Genomic DNA, 13407 nt, shown 5'->3' on the forward strand with positions numbered 1-13407 from the left:
CTGTCAAAACATCCCATCAAGGTATTTTTCTAAACAAAGACAATCACTTTCTTAAGGTTTGTCCTTGTGCCATGTAATACTTGTATATTGCACAGTAAACAGCTGCTAACAAGAGCTCCTCGTGCCTCTCTAGCACTTTCTTGGATCCTCCACTGGAACCACAGACCTCCTGCCTATAATCCAGCCACTGAACAGATAACATGCAGCATAGAAGAAGAGAACCTTTACCAGACTTATCAACATTTAAAAAATATTTTTAGTATAACCCTCTTAGGAGTGTATGTAAAAAGACAATAATGAGTATATATATGTTGATGTTTGAGAAAGAGAGAGAGTGGTCCATTTTGACATCGTAACATTTCTTGCCTTTTCCTATGGTTGAAGACGCCAAGTTTCTTTTAGAAGTCTCTCTACCATTATGTGCAGTGTTCCTAGATGGTTCATTCAGGGGACAAAGAATAGATGTGTGACCCAAATGAAAGAGGGAACTCAGACTCTGACTCCTAGTAATTAGAATTGCTAAAATGAAGGTTTGTGCGGGACATACTTATAGTAAAAAATTATTGGTTGTTTATCTGAAATTCAGATTTAATTACGTGTCCAGTATATTTTTTTGCTACATCTGGCAGCCACATCGTAATCAAAAGTCCTGGTTGCCTGACACAGACAGAAGACTGCTGGGGTCCAGCTACTCTTCTGTCCACTACTTTTTGTCTCCAGGATTCACTGTCACTACCCAGGCTCTGTCCTGCCTCAAACCTGGTTATTTAACTATTCCCCCAGTTCTTTGACTATCCCTACCCCAAAATCCTCCCCTATATTTCTTTCTTTTTTCTTTTCTTTTGTTTGCGATTGTCGTTGTTGTTTTGTCTCAGATATGTAAAGTCGTTTTTTTGTAGTTTCTAGCAAAAAAATCACGGCAGCAACACAACTGGCATACCCATGCTGGAAATAGCCAGGGTATTTTGGCCCAAAGAAAATCTCTAAAACTGAATTTATTGCCACTAAGATCTAAGATAAAAATATTGACTTAGAAAATGGACCCTTCTGACTTCTCCAGAACTTCAGACCTGGCAATATGGGGCTGCAGCTCCACTGGGTAAGAACCATCTGGATTAGAGCAGTTGTCCTCCATAGACAGAATATGCACTTGTTTATTTATACTACCTGCCAGGCCTTGTGGGTGTTTGAGAATGTGATCGATGATACGTATAGTGCCTTCATGCTCCCTGGTTCTTTAACACTGCCTGATGCAGTTCAGTTTAACTCAATAAATCTTTGCTTAGCACCTAAAGTATTTGGCACTGAGGAGAATGAAGGAAGGTTCAGTTCACACCATCAAAGAACCTCTTAGTCTAATGAGTGTGGCAGACACTTCGAAGGAGAACTTCATATGTAATATGGTGAAAGAAATAATGGAAGTAGGTCCAGGGTAGTATGAGAACCAATAAAGATCATTTCATTCAACCTGGGTTTCTGGAGAAGATGAAGCCTCCCTGAGACTAGAAGGATAAGGAAAAGAAGACTTGCTGAGAGGTGAGCAAGTTGAATAAAGGAGAAAAGGCATGAAACAGCAGATGAAATGTAAATAAGTACAAGGTTATTTTTTTTCTTTTCTTTTCTTTTTCTTTTTTTTATTTTTTTAACAATGAGGTGATTTCTGATGCCATGGCTCTAGGGGAACCTCTGGCAATCTCTAACTCCTGACTAGACTTTAGTCCCAGGTTCTGTTTTCACTTTGCTAATAGGTATTCCCTCAATCTTAGCCCTCCAGGATGTACTTGTTTGACCAGTGTTAATTTTCCATTCTCTGTCTCTCTTGTCACCCTCCAGAGAAGTGGGAGCCCCCTCACTTAAAGAAAAACTTCATAGCGCCACCTCCAGGCCAATGACTTCTCAGGGATCCAAGCCCACAGTGGGTCAAATTCGTCTTTTTTTTTTTTTTTTTTTTTTTAATCTACCTGCTTCTATATCTTCAAATTCTGACTAGGATTTTATGATTTCTAGGTAAGTAACAGATCTCTTAAAAAGTATCATACACGTTCAGCATTAAGCCTCACAGACCAGAATCAATAAGATAATGTTACCATCAATTTGTTCCATTTGTTTCTCAACTCTTAGAAGAAAGCTGTTCTTCAAGGGAAGAGTTTTGTCTTATTCAGTGCTGTATCCACAGTTCTGCAAACACTATTTCACACATACCTTAACAAATATCTACTTAGTTTAATTAGTGATATAAGATTTGCCACTTATTAAAAATATAGATTTTTTTATAGTTTCACTTGCATAACTGTTTAAAATGCAAACAATTCCAATAATCTTTATCAAGCAAATCAAATTAGTGTGACTGGATAATTTGAATATAGACCATAAGCATTCCTTCTTTTTGATACTTAAATGAAAATTGGGCATTTAAATCACAGGCTTACCCTTAGAAAAGACAGTGGGTTGGTTGCAGCCAAAATTATTTCAATATTTTTGTATGGTATAGGGAGCCAAATGACTAATCTAACTAAATAGTCCTTTTTATTTATTTTTATTTGCAGCATGGTTCACGCAATTCTTCTAAACAATGACATAAAAGAGATTTCCTTGTGTATAACTTACATACCTCCCATAAAGTAAATGCTCAAAGATGCTAGAACAGATCACCTGCTGCTGTACTGTTCTCATATCCAACAGAGTTGATGCACGATATATAAATACTCAAATCCAATATTAAAAACTCAGGTACTTGACTAACTTTAATAAAGTTTCTCAAACTCTATCAATATATTTAAAGTACATATATATTTTAAGAAAGATTATTGTCAACAACTTCTCTATAAAAATAAGTTTAATGGTTTGGCCCATCTAACTTTACTACTATGAGTATGAACATTTAACTTTTAATATGTGGTCAGGCTTATCCTACCTTCTCTCAACATTAACACCAACCAAATCAAAAGGAGGTAGTAGAGTGCTAACACGTGAAGATTAATCCAGTGATTCCTGTCACAATGCTTTCCAGGAGGAGGTACCCATGTTACTGGATTTGGGTGATATGGTTTGTTCTTAATTCCCCGATTTGGACAACCAGATTGAATAGGAAGAGAATAGCGATTCTGATGGCCATTCCCTCAGCACATTCCTGGCTTCTTTCTGGACAAAGGGTGCCTTATTGGAGGAGGCAAGAATATCAGTTCTGAAATCTGGTACAAAGGCGTGGGGTTGCAGTCACTGAAGTGGGTTTCACTCCTACTTCCTTACTTATTTCTTCATCTGAAAGAGAGGATCCTGAATGAAAATCAGAGGTAATGCTATCAAAGCTGGATAGAACTGGAGCGTGATATGATGAGTGAAATAAGTCAGTCGGAGAAAGACTTATCGTATATTTCACTTATAGGTCGATAACGAGAAACAGCACAGAGGATCATAGGGGAAGGAAGGGAAGATGGAATGGAAAGAAATCAGAGAGGAAGAGACTCTTAGCTCTGGGAAACAAACAGGGTTGCTGGAGGGGAGATGGGTGCAGGGGATAGGGTAACTGGGTGACGTGATGAACACTGGGTGTTATATGCAACTGATATATTATTGAACACTATGTCTTAAACTAATGATGTACTGTTATGTTGGCTAATTGAATTTATTTTTTTTTAATTTTTATTTATTTATGATAGTCACAGAGAGAGAGAGAGGCAGAGACATAGGCAGAGGGAGAAGCAGGCTCCATGCACCGGGAGCCCGACGTGGGATTCGATCCCGGGTCTCCAGGATCGCGCCCTGGGCCAAAGGCAGGCACCAAACCGCTGCGCCACCCAGGGATCCCGGCTAATTGAATTTAAATTAAAAAAAAAAAAAAGCACCAGGACGTCTGGGTGGCTCAACGGTTGAGCATCTGCCTTTGGCTCAGGGTGTGATCCTGGAGTCCCAGTATCGAGTCCCACATCGGGCTCCCTGCATGGAGCCTGCTTCTCCTTCTGCCTGTGTCTCTGCCTTCCTCTACCTGTCTCTCTCTCTCTGTCATGAATGAATAAATAAAAAATATTTTTAAAAAATAAAAATAAAATAAAAAAATTAAAAAGCACCAATGAACGCCTTGTTTTTCTCTCCATCCCAATAGCACATCTCCCATGGCTCCCCACCCAGAGTGAGTCCTTTGGCAACCTAGGTCGACATACAAGATGCCCCTGTTCTCACAGGCTCAGGACCTCTGGATCAACTGTGAAACTCACTGACACGAATACATCTGTAGGCCTGTCTTTTTGATGGCTTTTCTGGATATCACTGATTTTTGTATTACTCTGGAAGTAGCAGAGTCAATTTCTCAGAAAATCTCACAATGGCCTCTTTTCTCCACTTACCATGTTTTTGAACTCGCCTTGTGAGGAAGAAGATAACAGCAGCAAATTCTTTCTTCACTTTTCCCACCACCCCCTGGGCTCTGGGGCAGCAGACCTGGCAGCTGCACAGCCTTCCAGCCCCGCAAGAACCAAGGCGCCACCTCCCCTCAGAGAGCCTAGTCCCCAGCGTGTGGTTCCCATATCATCTCAATGTTTCTCTTTAAACTATAAGATTTATCAAGTGGTAAGCTGGGAATTATTTTGTTGTGTTCCTTATGAGGTATTTCAAGGAGAGAACCAAAAGACGTATTAGCACTTTACTGGAAATTGCCTATCCACTTCCCTATTGCCTATTTATACCTAATCTTATTCCAGAAAAGATTCAATGTGGCTTGCAGAACTACATAAACTACTTCAAAAACATAAATAAAAGCAGAGCAAAAGAAAGAAACAAAGGATATAAAGCACAACTAAGAATGAGTGTAAAATGTACATCATAAAGACCCGTATGGTTTACTACAACTGAGTCACAAATTTGGCCCTGAGCACTCTACCAAGTTCACTGGCAGAGGGAAACCTGATCAGTTCCTCAACGCACAGGGTTTATAATACAGAAACAGCAATTTATCATGATGAACGTGATGATTACTGTCCCAAGATCAGACAGGATGTGCTTACTAATGTTCTTATATTTTACCTTAATATAGGCTGATGATCACAGTAGAGAACAATTTAATAAAAGCAGTTCTGCAAGGAGGAAATAGCTGCTGGTGACTTGCTTCTCCTTATTTACCTACTTGCTATAATCAGCGTGACTAGCTAAGAATTATAGTATACACAGCATGCAGTTGCCACAACAGTCCCTTATGCAGAATTCTCCTATTTCTTTCCAAATTATCACTTTATTCTCTATGCAATATATTTCTAATCAAGCACAGAAGCAAAAAATAATGCTGTACCTTTAACAATATCATTCAAGAAAGAACCACCAATAATCCTGATTTCTATTATAGGCTTTTTTGTTTGCTGCTGTATAAACAAAATTATGATCTTTACCATTTAAAAACTCAGACATATCCTATCCCATTTCTATTTGCATAAAGTCTATGGAGTTCCACATTGCATCAGCCGTGGCATTTTAAATCTCTGGATATTTTAATTATTTATGACAAAGATGGATAAAGATTATATTGTTTGATGGAGTCATGTTGACAAGCAAATAATGGTGTTTTTAAAAAGGAAAATGTGAGATTTTACTTTCTAACACATGATTGTTTCACCTTATAAACCTAAGGTTAAAAGAAAAGTTTTAAATCAATCACTGGGTGGTGGGTAGAGATTTTAGATTCCAATTGAACAAGCCTACTGGCACCATGGCCATATGCTAAGCACTGTACCAAAAGTTTTCACACAAATATACCAAAGTAAGTGTCCTGACAACAGCCCTATGAAGTGAAGGCTATCATTCCTATTTTACAGATAAAGAAGTTGGGACAATAGTGCTATGGTCAGTAAACTTTTTCTATAAGGGACAGAGAGTAATTATTTTAGACACTGTGGACCATTAAAGACTTTGCAACAACCATTCGGCTCTGCTGCCGGAATGTGAAAGGCATAGACTGGACTGAAAGGAATGGCTGTGGCTGTGTTCCAGTAGAATCGTATCCACGAAGGAGATAGCAGAGCCACAAAATACAGGTCCTTGGGCCATAATGTGCACACCTCTGAAAGATAACTTGCTCAAGATCACTCAGAAAATTTGGATTAAAATTCAGATTTTCTGCTCTGAAGCTCAATGTTTTTTCTAATCTGCCATCCTTTCTTTAGTGCCTAGACATCCATTTTAAAATAACAAGCTATTTGTGGACAACTTTTGATCAGTTGTTTTTAATCTAGCCAAAATAAAATTCCAGAAAATTTGTTTGAAAAAAATGTTTTTAAATATTCAATCAATTATCTACTAATAGCTTTATGTATATGTTGACAAATACACTTCAAAAATGTTTTTGTTGGAGTTCAAAGATACCCTCTTTTTTTATTATTGAAATGAGGAACAGTCTAAAGTCAATGATCTATCTCTACATTTAAAAAAATTTAAAAAATGAAGGGCAAATTAAACCTAAATCACACATAAATATAAGAGTAGGGGCACTTGGGTGGCTCAGTCAGTTAAGTGTCTGAGTTCAGCTCGAGTCATGATCTCAGGGATCTCCTGGGATTGAGCCCAGCAGGGAGTCTCCTTCTCCATCTCCCTTTTCCCCCACTTATGCACACATGTATACTCTCTCTCACTTACTCAAATAAATCTTCAAAAGGGGAAAAAAGGTAAGAGTGGAAATCAATGAAATAGAAAAATCAATGCAGAATATCAGTAAAACCAAAACCTAATTGTAGAGAAAACAAAAGTGGAAAGACCTTTAGACAGCAAATAAGAGAGCGAGATATTTTTACCCTGGTATCACAAATGAAGACACTGAGACATGCCGTGGAGAATAAATGTTCTTGAGGTTATCTACCCATTAAGTGACAGGATCTTAAACCCATGTCTGCTGAGTCTAAATTCCATGTTATTTTCAATATGCCAGCAGTGAGTAGACTACATTGTATATTGTGGGGTGTCATGGACAGACAAGTTTTCCCATCTATTTTCCCTCAGCCTGAAATGTACGACCAAGCACTAAAAATGGAAGTGGAATACTTTTAGCACCTAAAGTTAGACACACTGTCATATTACTATCTATCAAACAGTAGTATTATGAGTTTATTTCCAGAGTCACAGCATATGGCTGTTCAATAGAGAACTCTAATCAGTACTTCGCACTATGGTCTGGGCGAGTGGCTCTTCTGCAGGTGTGCAGCAGGCCACTTTCATGACTACACTTGGTGGTTGCTCTGGTTCATTCATTAATTCACCAGATATTTACTGAGTGTCTGCTACGTGCTAAGCACTGGGATAGACTCTGAGGACACAAAGATTAGGAGGGATCTTAGAGTTTAGTGGGGAAAATGAGCAAAGGGACAGGTAATTGTAATACATCATAGTGAGAGCAGAATGAACTGGTGACTCTTACGAGAGACTTCTAATTTAGAGGAGGAGTGAATATTGGGATTTGCCTCTATTTTCTTACCATATGGGCTTTTTACTCTTGTGCCACTAACCTAGGGTTTCGGCTCCACACAGGTAGTGCTGCACCGAAGGTCAAAGTAGTGATGGCCTTGTTCCTGGCTCCTTTATGGGAAGATTATGGTGGACTCTTAGAGATGTGGGTTCATTATAGATCTCTTAGGTAGTTAATCTATAAAGCAAACAAACCCGTGTCTGACTTGATTGTCTTTCTTTTTAATGTCAAAGTTATTAGACTAACAGACTCTTCCCATCAATGACAAAGCTGAGAAGAAACAGGAAGGGAAGGGGATGGAGAAACCTCCTTCTCCCAGAGCTACAAATATCTCAAGCACTGTACTTGTTCATGAGTGTCTTGTTCATGATGAAATCCCTCTCCCACCCACACCCTGCACATGAGCTAGTGCTGGATTGTACTTCACCATCAAATGTATGAATGGATGATTGAATCTTAGACGCATGAAAGTACTAGCCAGGGAATGTGGACGTTTCAGTGGGTAGGAAAGAATCTTCCAAGCAGAGTGAACAGCATTTGCAGAACCCTGCAAAAAAAAAAAAAGCAAGGAAGGAAGACTATGCAACAGAAGTTCCTGTAACATAAAATAGCCCAGACTAGCAAGAGAATTGAATAGAAAGAGGTTTATAAGATCTGAAAGTTAGAAATGTAATTGAGTCCAATCACTGCTCAGTTCAATCATTTGGCATCATGCCTTGCTGACTAAACTGTTTCCCTTTCTATGGGCTGGGTAAACATTCACTAGCGTATCATAATATCTAGTTAATAAAACATTAAACCACCTTCTCTATGTCAATTTGCACTTATGGGGGTATCAATAAATGAATCTATCATTGTGGGTATAAGCACATGTGAGATTTGAAATACAATGTATTTACAATTATCTCCAATTTTAGTGACTTTATCTGAATTTTCATGGTTGGGAAGTTTGGAAAATCATGCTATAATTTAAAGATACTGTTAATCAATCTGAAAATTAACATTTTCTCTCTTGTGCTTGCAGCAATAGCTTCTGAGAACTTTATTTCAATTAGAAATGTCCAATTATAATAAATGCCTCTAATGAAGATGTAAAAGGACAAGGATAAAAGTGAAGAAACAGGAAGACTGAAGAGATAGGTTCTAAAGGGCAACCATTATTCAGTTTCTTGTAATTGCCTTCAAAATTCCCCACCTCCCTTAAAAGAAGAAAATCTGAATTATATATAATGTATTAGTAACAATTGTACTTTGGGAGTTTTTCCAGGCAACTCACATAAATGGGAAAACAAGTGCATGTGAGGTCATGTGTATCCATCCATCTGAGTACTTAATGATAATAATATTAATTTTAAAGTACGTTAGGAAAGAAATGGTTAATCCTTACCTATTGTTCTTAGGTACCTGTTGTCTTGTTCAGATACACTTGTGGAGAAGGTAGAAGAAAATAAATTGTCAATTGCCAGCATCTATTCATTTTAACCTATGAGCTCATATTTTAACTCTAAGAATTTTTAAATGTCTTAATTCTTAATTACTAGGACATTAATTCTGCAAGCTCTGAGTTCATGTGGCACACATGTGGGAATATTTACTGATCAGCTTGTAAGAAGCAATTAAAATTCAAGGGTTCTTCCAATCACACAAGTTGCTTTAGAATCAAAGCCTATTTGAATGAAATCTATAAGCACAACATTTCTTTCAGCAAATCAGCATCTAAGGATGGAAGAGCACATGCAAATTGATGTCTGTGTAAGAAGATAGATTTAAGTCCAGAGGCAGGGGAGACTTTGACAAACTTGTCCCTACTACAAATAATGAATTTTTGCCCATAAGGAAGCCTAAGGCTTTTAGGAGACTCCATAGGAGGTCTATGTAATAAATATATGTCTACTATTTGTCTACTATCTACTATCATGTTTCCATGATTTAGTTTAATTCTCACATTTCTATGAGTTCAAGAGGTTGGCTCTATCATTTCTATTTTCCTTGTAGGGAAAGTGAGGAAGACAAACTTGACCAATGACACAGCTTAGAAGAGGAGCAACCAGGATTTGAATCGAATTCTAACCCCAAAGCCTCTGTTTTTTCTTCTCTACCCACAAAGTGCCAATTCTACATAAGCCTTTTGGAAATATGCAGTTAGTGGTTTGGGATATATAGCAACTTTAGTCCTGGTGCTCATACATCAGTACTTGTCTTTCCTTCAGAATAAAAGGGATGATTCATTGTCATGGGGAAAAGTCTAAAATCACCTATCCCTATAGAAAAGCCCACCTAAAGTACTCTAAACAGAAGAAACTCAAAATGAATGTATTCTATTTACTGTGGTTCACATTTAAATATTACTCTATAGACAAAAAATTGACATCTGTGGCTGTTAATATAATCACAGAGGTAGAGAACCTTCTCTCATCTCTTCTTGAATGTGAAACATTTAAACAAGAAAATTTCTCCAAGAATGTTGTTATTGTTATCACAAATTAACCATAATCTCCTTCCAGATTCCAATTCTGGAAAATCTGCCTCAATAAAATTCCATTTAAAAAAGAAATAAGGTACAGAATGAACCACAGGCTTCCTCAGGGAAACTAAGGCAGGGGCAGGGCCAGTGATGAGCTTCATGGATTTCCTTTTCTTCTAGTCTTGTTTAGGTATTTAAACAACACAAGAGCTAAGGAGGCTGTCACTGAAGGTAAGACTGCGTGATGAGGACCCGAGGAGAATCGGAGAAAGGTGTCTCTAAACCTCCTGCTCATTGCATGTCTGTGGGTAATTCTTCCCAGCTACACCCCTAATCCTCCACTAGCTCTTCTTCCTTATGGCTCTTCCCAGATACTTTACATCTCAGACATTTGGAAACTATTTCAAAGTGAGGGCCTATAAATAACACTTCCTGTCATACCTAGATGTAGCAGAGAAGTTAGAAACATGGACTCTGGAGCCGTGTGGCTTGGATTTGTATCACAGCTTTACCATAGACTTGGGCATGTGAAACATGCTTCATTTCTCCATATATATAATATGGTAATGGCAGCATCTCCCGCACAGAGTTGTGGTGAAGGCTAAGTGTGGAACAACAAATAGTACCTGGAACAGAGTAGGTTTTCAGTAAATGTTAGCTGTTGCTAATATTTTGAAGAAGTAGTAAGTTGAATTCTCCACCTCCATAGCCGTATACAGTTGATCCTTAAACAACATGGATTTGAACTGCATGGCTCTACTTACACACAGATTTTTTTACAGAACAGTTCCATAAATGGATTTTCCTTTTGGCTTTCTTACTAACTTTTCATTTTCTCCAGCTTACTTTATGGTAAGAATACTGTGTATAATACATACAACATTACAAAATATGTATTAACTGCCTGTTTATGTTATTAGCAAGGTTTTTGGTCAATAATACACTATTAATAGTTAAGTTTGGGGGAGTCAAAGTTATACATGGATTTTCAAGTCTAAGTGCACAGGGGTTGGTACCCCTAGCTCCCATGTTTTTCAAGAGTCAACTATAATTATCAAAATTCCATTGACACTTCAATTTAGTTGTGAAAAACAGGGATTTTGTTCTAATCTTCATCATATTCTCATAAAATACTCAGAGAAAAATATCCCATCTGTCTATAAACAATATTTCAAACATCACTGGTCACTAACTACCCTCCACTCAAAACTTTTCCGTGCTCCTACACTTTATGATTACATGATATTAATGAGTTGAAGGAGGAGCATTCACATTTTGCTATGTTTATGTCCTTCAACTTTTAATGTAATAAATATTTTCATTTATTTTTTAATTCACTCTTGGTGACAACTCACCTAATGGCATGTCAATCTTTTCATGATTTTCCCCCTATATAAACACATGGCCTTTGAAACCAACAACAGTTGTTTTGCTTTCTTCTAAATCATATAAACAATTAGATTTACAGATGGCGATCCACTAGTCCCAGTTTTCTGGGGACTTTCTAGATTTAAGCACATGAGGGTAGAGCCTGACATGGGGCTCCATCTCACCACCCTGAGATCATGACCTGAGCCAAAACCAAGAGTTGGACGCTTAATGGATTAAACCACCCAGGCATCCCACCCCATTGTATTGTTATGAAGACTACATGGAGGGATACAGGAGAAAAACCTAGAACAAGACCTGGCACAATCCAAGTATTTTAAAAAGTATTGTATCATGCTATTACTTTGAACCAATCACTGCCTTCAGTGAGAGGGCAAGATACTGACTAAATTTGACTATGGCCTTCAAGGAGCAATACAGATGCTTTGGGGAAGTGATCCTGGGTCTAGGTCAAGCAAGGCTATCCTAAAGAACGCTGTGTTTATTCTCTGCCTTTAGTTTAGGAAAGGGGCCTAACCTCTCTATGTATTCATTTCTTTACAAGCTTCATAGAATCTACTGTTAGAATTAATCTCAATTCACTTCCAGGTTTCAGGTATATTTAGTCTTCAGTAACTTCTCTTCCCAAATAGGACATCAGGACATTTAACATTTCAGGCACATACCAGGGTCAACAAAAATAGCTTTTGCCTCTGTCTCACTGCCTTCTATTTTGAATATTTGTGTTAATAATGTGCTTCCTTGGTGCTCTAAACCAAAGGATTGTTTTCATCCTAACCTTTTCATAGGTTGTCTTCAAAGAAATGTTGCCAGAACATCAATATGTTTTCCATTAGAAAACTGAAAATTTGTTCTCCACATAGTTCAGTATAAATGTGGGTATAATTGAGGATGTCTCACTCAGCCAGCCATGCTGTCATCAGGCATTTGTCACAGCCCCCCTCCCTGTCCCCAAGTTCTATCCTGCTCTCCTGGCTTTCCCACTTTGTTCTTAGTCTCTCCCTAATTCTGCAGAGTGTGCCACCTTTCACCACACAGGGAGATGATTAGTGATGTGCATCTGGGTACAATTATTAAAAGTGTAATTATTATTTACACTACTCCTACTGAAACAATCATGCCCATCATATCTTACTTGGTTTTATTAATTGCCAAACTCTTCCTTTGACTCCCTCAACAACATGGTACCTACTACTCAGTTTTCTTCATTGGAGAAACAAAAGTGGTTAAAGAAGGTAATGAGATCTTTCCCCTTGCTTCTACCTTGTGCATTTAGTCATTAAGGGCAAATAGGTATGGCATCTAAAGAGTGAGCAGCGGCTACAGGGAAGCTTGGAGCCCATCTCTAGAGCCACACGGGTATACCATTAGCCACAGTGGCCCATGATTCAGTTAAGTCCCACCACAAGCCAGGCTACCTTCCTGATCTCCTTCATAGGCCAGTCCAGGTACCCATAGAAGCAGCATCCTGGAATCAGAAGATCATGGAATTTTATACAGGCTTGGAGTTGGGTCCCTCCAAACAAAAGTGACTCAATCGGTGAATTTTTACCTGTTTAAATTTCCTGTGGGGCTCTTCTGAGATTCAAGTTCAGCAGTGGATGCAGGGCTTCATCTTCTGAATGGCTCACATTCCTCCTCATGTTCATTTCCACATTTCTCTGCCACATTCCAGACTGCTTTATCTTCTTTGATTCTCCTACTTAATGAAGTTTTTCTTTTACTATCTTAACTATACGGAGAACTATTTCTTTATTTTCTTGAAGGTCTTCATAGGCTGGAGGCTAGAATTCACATCCCATTACTGCATCTTCCCTTAAGTAAAAGAGTAATCATTTACTGAGTTCTAATGATTCCACTTCCATGGGTTTTTATCACATATTCTCTATCTCTCTTTTTTAATCCCTCTGACACAATCCTGATAAAAACAATAAAACTACAATTTATAGAAGGTCTGTTGTGGGTCAGGCACTTTGTATACATTGTCTCTAAATCCTTCCCAGTACCATGCAGTGAAGAGGTTATTGTCTCTATGTGGCTCTTTTCTATTTCACTTACTATGATCTGATACATACATATATACTTTATATGTCTATTCATTGCCACAACCAAC

General features: G+C 38.1%; 1 pseudogene; it reads right to left on the reverse strand.

Annotated features, from left to right (window-relative positions):
• Positions 1 to 2888: 2888 nt before the first annotated feature.
• Positions 2889 to 13407, reverse strand: part of LOC100685832 — a 32396-nt pseudogene continuing 21877 nt past the window's right edge.

This window comes from Canis lupus, chromosome 13 (assembly GCF_011100685.1).
Source record: "Canis lupus familiaris isolate Mischka breed German Shepherd chromosome 13, alternate assembly UU_Cfam_GSD_1.0, whole genome shotgun sequence".
Taxonomy (NCBI): domain Eukaryota; kingdom Metazoa; phylum Chordata; class Mammalia; order Carnivora; family Canidae; genus Canis; species Canis lupus.